Source organism: Octopus bimaculoides, chromosome 19 (genome assembly GCF_001194135.2).
Source record: "Octopus bimaculoides isolate UCB-OBI-ISO-001 chromosome 19, ASM119413v2, whole genome shotgun sequence".
Taxonomy (NCBI): Eukaryota; Metazoa; Mollusca; class Cephalopoda; order Octopoda; family Octopodidae; genus Octopus; species Octopus bimaculoides.
In genome coordinates, this window is record NC_068999.1 from 1,200,161 (window position 1) to 1,207,820 (window position 7,660).

Genomic DNA, 7,660 nt, shown 5'->3' on the forward strand with positions numbered 1-7,660 from the left:
TATATACATATATATGTAAGTATATGTATGTCTGTGTGTATGGATATCTATATGTTTAAGCATGTGTGTGTGTAAATACGTTACGTATATATGTGTATATATATGTTTGTGAGTGTGTGTATGTGTATACATACATTTATATGTGTGTTTTCAGAGAGGTTTATGCATGTATGTGCCCCCGTGTATGTGTCTAAATAAAGAGAAGATAGATACATACATAGAAATATAGATGTAATATTTATAATGAAGGCAGGTGTATGTTTGGGTGTGTGCGTATACGTGCCAATGCTCGTGTGTGCGAGCGTATCTTTTTGTACATTAACCTACATATTGAAATACGAAAAGCGGAGAAATTGTCTGGAAAGAGAGAATGGCTGAATCAGTGAGGGAATTAATAAAAAGGAAAAATTATTGAAAGATGAAAGACATAAAAAAACAAGAGAGCGAATTAAGAATAGCCAAAATAAAGGGAAAAAAAAATAAATATTTTCACAATATTAATTCGATTCACATTCTGTTTCCAACATCGTATGCCATTCTTCAAATATTCATATAAACAGGCTGAAGTGCCTTCTTTTTACTCTTGTATTGTTTCTGTTTCAAATAATTCTTAAGTTCCTCAGGAGAGATCGTTCTATCGTGACTATTATTATACACTTTCGTCGCATTTCCATCATCACTATGTTTATTATTATTATTATTATTATTATTATTATTATTATTATTATTATTATTATTATTATTTGCAGCAGCAGCGGTATTAGTAGTAGTAGTAGTTGTGGTGATGGTGTTTGGTGGTGGTGGTGGTGGTGCTAGTAGTAGAAGTGGTTTTATATTTCTGTGTGTACTTCTCTTTTAAATATTTCCCCCTCTTTCTGTGCATTACTCTTACAATTCATATTGTAATCTGTTTAAATATATTTAGTTCTTTGTTATGTTTCGTCGTATATATATTCTTCATTCCCTTGTTGATAACATGTTTATTATTCCTTCTATTCCCATTGTATTAAGGAGTTCATCTTCTTCTTGAAACTTTCTTATTTCTTTTTTGCTCATTAATTCTTAAATTTGATTTTTATATCTTCCTTTGCAGCTGCCATTGTTGCAGTTAATATCACAATTTGTTTTGCTGTTTACTCTTTATTCCTGAAATTGTACTTTCTCTGATTTCGGTCATTTAAAAAATGTTTATTATTGTTGTTGATGTGGTTATTCTTCTCGTTGTTTTTGTTGATCTCGTCGTTTTTGTGTTTTCCTTCTTTTTAGTATTGGTGTTTAACCCCAGGTCAGCTTAGATGAAATAAAACTTTCATTCGAAGACATTCAAATACGACCCTTTTACCCTTTCTTTGCAGACTCCTTATATATAGAGTCACATCATAATTTGTGGTCTGCTTTATTCTTTCCAAGTTGGCAATATCTGAGATTTAATACTCAACCGGTTACCATTTCTTGCAAGCGTATGTAGAAGCGCTGCCACTACCTTCTGAAACTCAGATGCTGCTTTTGTTATTGATGTTGTTGTGGTTGTTGCTGTCTCTATCAATTATAATGCCCTCTTCGAGTCTCGTGAAATGTGATGTTCATTGGAAATGCGAGGAATTTATTTTGTGATTCAAAAGAATATTCAGAAGATTTTATTTGAAAGCTAAACCTTGATCTACCATTACAAAATTGACTTGTTTTGACGTTTGGTAAATTAAATGACTATCAACATAAGAGGAATTGATGAAACTGTACAAACAAATATATCTTGCACCGTCCGTATTGATAATTATTCGGTCGACAGTTTTCTCGTGAAAATAACGTATAAATAGTTAAGTATTCTGTAGTTTTATGTGCATTTAACATGATCATCAAACCGAAAATGATTGTCTCGCTTCAACACAGCATACGGGCTTCCACAGTGTCCTCCTACCTCATTTGATTTGTCATAAAGCAAAGATCGACAGATTCTATAGAAAACGAAACAAAGGACAGCAGAAAACATCACACATTGGAATCGAATCTGGGACCTGATAATTGCATATCGGAACTTTTTATTCCACCGCCTTCTCTAAACTGAACAGAAACCTCGAAAACAAAATGCACCAAGCAAACTTATCATAACACAGAGATAAAGCAATAATAAGAGAAGAAACACTAATTAATGTAATTATGGTAATTAATTATTCTGGAGTACATGGTACACGAAAATATACTGAATATATATGTGTGTCTATGTTGTGTGTGTGTGTGTGTGTGTGTGTGTGTGTGTGTGTGCGTGTAGTGTGGGGGGTGCGTATGTGTGTGGTAACATTAAGCTAACACCTGTTCCTACAATTATCACTGGAACGTCTAGAAATAGCAGTCAAATTTCACTTATATCACAATCCGCAAGATTTGCATAGAAGGGTCCAATATGTCTGCTCCCCTGGGCCCTGGGTAATTAAATCTGTTGATAAAAAAAGTATGTAATAATCCGAGGCGACAGGAGTTCATCGGCACTCCGCACTTCTGATAGAGCATATTCATGATCAACGACATTCCATCCATGAGTCATATTTTATGACATTGTCTATTATAAAGTTTTGAAAAGGTCGATTCTAACTTCACGCTATATCATAGTTTTCCTTGCTATTGTTCTTCGATGATTGAACAGAGTTTTTAACTGAAGACGTTCCTTCTGTGAGAACCCAGTATGCTTATGTTTTTATAGTCATGTATACTTTTTAATACTTTGGATTACATTTTCAAGCTGTTACGTTGTTCTACTTGTCTGATCACCGAGCAGTTTATATAATCAACGAGATTCCTTCCGTGCCAAAGCTGTAAGCTCATGCTTATATTTACATATTCATTAGTACATTTTTCAAAGTGTACTTCTGATTTTAAGTCACCAGCGTGTAAATTCTAAGCTGTAAACAACTGTTATTTCTAAGATAGACATCGACAACATTGAAGACATATGGCTCTCGACTTTCTTTGCCTTTGTACAGTCGCTCGATCATCTTCAGGTAATAGCAGTCAAACACCCATACAATAAATATTAGACGAATCATTATCAAAACAAACGCAATCATCAACAATCTGGCAATAATTCCCTCACCATATGATGCCAGCAGGAAATACTAAATTTCGTTTAGTGATATATTGGATAATAACAGTTTGAAGAATCGAAAAGCTGGAACTACACCAAGATCTACCTTTCACAGCACTACCGTTGAATATGTGCCAATGACAGAGCGTCTAAAGAAGGCGCAGCCTGTTAGGAATAACAAACTTATTTGACTTAAATCATGTAGTTCTCTCTTTGAAAATAATGGATATATGGGATGCTTCCCTAGATACAAAAGGTATAAGTGCGTTGTTTAGGGGCAAGGGTGAACAAAGCTTTGTGTGTGAGTCCTGAAAGCTTGACATTCTGTGTCTTTGAGTAAGGCACTTCGCTTTACGTTGTTCCAATGTCTCCCGCTGTTACATTTTGTTGCATCCTGCTATTGCATCCGAACGAATGATGTTGCATCCTGCTTTTCCTCACATAGGCTGTCACTTTCTGCCCGACTTCTGAAGGCCGCTCAGCGTGTCTACGCCAGCTTGCAATTACACCGGCAGCTAAAGCAATTTGTGAAAGCATTGTACACATTAGCCAGCAAACCAAAAGTAAAAGACTTGTTGGACATAAGTGGATTACCACGTATTATAGGTTTTGCTTATAGAGCTGAAAATTCAGCAAGTCTTTCCCAACGTTCCGACTAAACACAACTACATATTTCAGCAGTTGCATAAGGCTACATTTGACTATATAGCATTTAGCTTCCTTACCAAGGGGCGTCACAGTAAGCTTGTCTGACAGCACGGGATTGAGTTCTAGAAAATGCGAACGGAGCAAAATCTTATATTATTTATTTGGTCATTTCAACGACACTCACTCTACTAGATGGCATCCAATACAACTTATAAATTAAAGTAAAACTATTTAGATACTTCACGTAATCAGATTTAACTGTTAACTCTATATGTTCGGGCACTACGTATTTGAATCGATTGCGCGTCTATTCAATTCAATTTATCGCAATTGTATTGAAATATAAGAAAGAGCGGAGTGCTTGCCGCAAGTAATTATCGCAAGCTGGTATACTGCACTGATGTAATCATCGACTACATTGTGATATTAACAGTAAACGTTGTGGTCCGTTTAACTCCATGGATACTGCAGATAAGAACCGGATCAGTGGCTTGTAAAGCTTTCTAAAACCTAATAACTTCATTGAATGCAAAGCTTCGAGAAGTTGCAGGAATGATAAAAGGTGAATATAATCAAAATATACACAGCAAATAGAAATACGAACACACAATGATACAGTAAAAGAATGTGTACAGAGGTAGACCGTTCGAAACGATAAAACAAGGACGCTCATATTTATGAAAATATAAAAGAGCCTCACATTGTTTATAAATATTCATTAATCTTTCCACGATACAGACTACTGTGAAATCCGGTGACGAAGCAAAAAAAGAAATCTATAATTTGTATTATTAGTGTTTAATGATGTGTGTGATTCTGATTTGTGTGACATTAGCTTTTGATGCAATAAACTGATGCCATGCTGAAGAAGAAAAGTGATTCCGGGTCGAAGATGCAGACTTATTTGTGATTAGTTATCAATGGTGAAAGATTATTGAGTCCAAAACCCAAAGGATAAGCTAAATTATCACCATTCACACACATTATATACATATAACATACAGACGGAGGGTTACAGTTATGTATACGTATATGTATATGTGTGTATGCGTATATATGTATGTATATATATATATATATGCCTGTATATATATATATATATATATATATATATATATATAGAGAGAGAGAGAGAGAGAGAGAGAGAGAGAAAGAGATAGATAGATAGATTGCCAAAATGCTTTATCTGATCCCCTTCAAGTGAATCCATGTCTTTGCAAATATTTTAATATACCATATTACTCTACCTACTATATTAGAGTACTAAATTGTATTATGTATTATGTGTGTGTGTGTAGATAATTTGATACCCATTCATACTTACACGCATATATGTTTAAACTACAATGAGTTCTTGAAACTTTATGTAACCCTGAACCACTTACACTGGATATTCTGTAGCGACTGTCTTTAAAGCAATTCGGAGAGGCCCTAGTTTTGAGTAAAACGTAACATTTTCTTTCTTATATTTCTCCTTATTCCTCTTTCAGGAACCTAAATAATGTTGTCACTTCAGCTCTTCGTCTCACCACTCTTGGAATCCTTGCAGCGATCAAAGTTGTTGACTTAAATTCTATGGCAAAGAAGAAATGGAACGAAATTCTCCTTTTTATAGAATGCGGTGGAACAAAATCGGTGTGTCAATACATGGGTAACTCTATTCGAATTGTCCGCCCACAATGATGCTTAATTTGATATCTATTTTTAACCCAACAGAATTACTTGCAAATGAATATCATAGGCTATGTACACATACAAATCTATCTATCTATTCGATCTATAAAATCTATCTGTGTGTTTGTCAGTCTGTCTGTATGTCTATGTGAATGTATGTATGTATTTATGTATGTATCTATGTATTGAGAATCAGAAAAAAATACTTTTCTATTGAATGCAACCGAGGTAGTTAGATACATGTCAGCTTCCTTTTAAAACACAGCACTTCGATCACGCAACATATCAATTGATCTATCGGAAGCTAATAGCAGAGTCTAGAACACTTTCAGAGTGGCGGTATGATTCAGGATAATCAATGAGCAAATATATCGGAAGGTTTATTCCAAAGACTAAAAGGATTATTCAATATAAATGTAGGATGTTTGACGGATTTACACTAATAGTCGGAGCTGTTACATTTCCTGAACGCAAATTTTACTTCATCTATCACCATATAAATGCGTTTAAGTTTCGCCTTCTCTAACGGAATTACAACATTTCTCAAATCTCAATGATTTCTTCGTGCATATAGAAATTTTTCGATACCAACAAAAAGAAGGGAAATGAAGTAAAACTAGTTTTATTCGACTGGAGAGAAAGAAGGGAGCAAATCGAGGGATAACATGATGGAATAAATGTAAGAATTATTACTATTGATTTCCAAAGGTCTTATTGAAATAAGATGAAAAGCAAAATGCAATGTATAGCAGGGCCAAAGGTGACGAAATCTTGTTCATCCACTCGCTTTGTCATATAACAGTAGAGAACTTAAGGTTAAGGTTTGCGTTTTGCAGTGACTGTAGGTTTGTGTGATTGTCTTTTGCTTTGCATGTCTGGCTGTGTAGACCTCATCTGCGTTTTGGCCCTTGTGTGTTTCTGTCAATTTCTCTGAACATCAATATGGATGCGTGTACATTTGCGTGTTTGTGTGTGAGAGTGAGAGAGAGTGGGAGAGACACAGAGACAGAAAGAGACAAAGACAGAGAGATAGACAACGAGAAAGAGAGATAGAAAGACGTTTATGTGGGTGTTTTCATGTGTAAATATATATGCACGCATGTATATCAAGGTATACACAGACAATTATATGTATATGCATATATATGTATATATACATATATGTGTGGGGGGTGTATACACACATGCATACATATATACATGCACACACATATACACACACACGCACACACACACATATTTAAGTGTACCAACGTAGAGACATTTTTCTATATGTCTATATTTACTCGTATGTACCATTTATCGTATAATAAAATATGCGTATAAATGTATATACATGCGTATTTATATATATGGACAACCGTACATAGACACATATAAAAATATATATTATACATATATGCACATGTGTGTACGTGCATGTGTGTGTGTGCATGTGTGAATGTGTGTGCACGCGCAGGCATCTGTCTGTATGTATGCATGTCTGTGCGCTTGTGTATGCTTTTGTTTTTGAGAGTGTCTAAAACAACTTTTCTGCTGTGATTTCAGCATTCAGTAAAAGACACACACATTTTGTCATAATACACTCGATAAGGAGAGCGATAGTGATTCTAGCCATGTTAACGGTGATGAAGATGATGATGATGACGAGTCTAATAGTGTGAGAGAGAAGTTGTTTGAGGAGTAAAGCCTAATGAAAATAATATAAGTTAACTTTTGTCTTACAAAACGCTATCAGCAGTTTCCCCATCGACGTCACCCTCCCCTTGTCATCGTCGTCTCATCGCCGTCGCCTTGCCACCGTCGCTACCGTCGCCTTTAATATTCAATGCATCATAGCATACGCAAGTCACTACACGTTCGTTTAAATGTGTATAATTATATGAATTTATGTAACAGCGCAAGTAAAGTGCTATACATAAGAATATGTACGTATACGTACATATACATATATATGTATGTGTGTGTGTGTACATATACATACATACATACATACATACACACATCTGTATGTTGCTCACATATTCTGGGATCACAACACACATTGTATTGTGTATTGACTTGAATGATGTCGAAGGAGAACGAGATTCGGATGAAAGTGTTGATGCTAATGAGGATGCTGGTTTGGAGAAGAAGAGAAACAACAAGAAGAGTGAGTGTGGTGAGACGTACGAGAATATTACATGTTGCTCTCTCTCTCTCTCTGTATATATATATACATATATATATATTTATATATACACTTATGAATATAGAAAA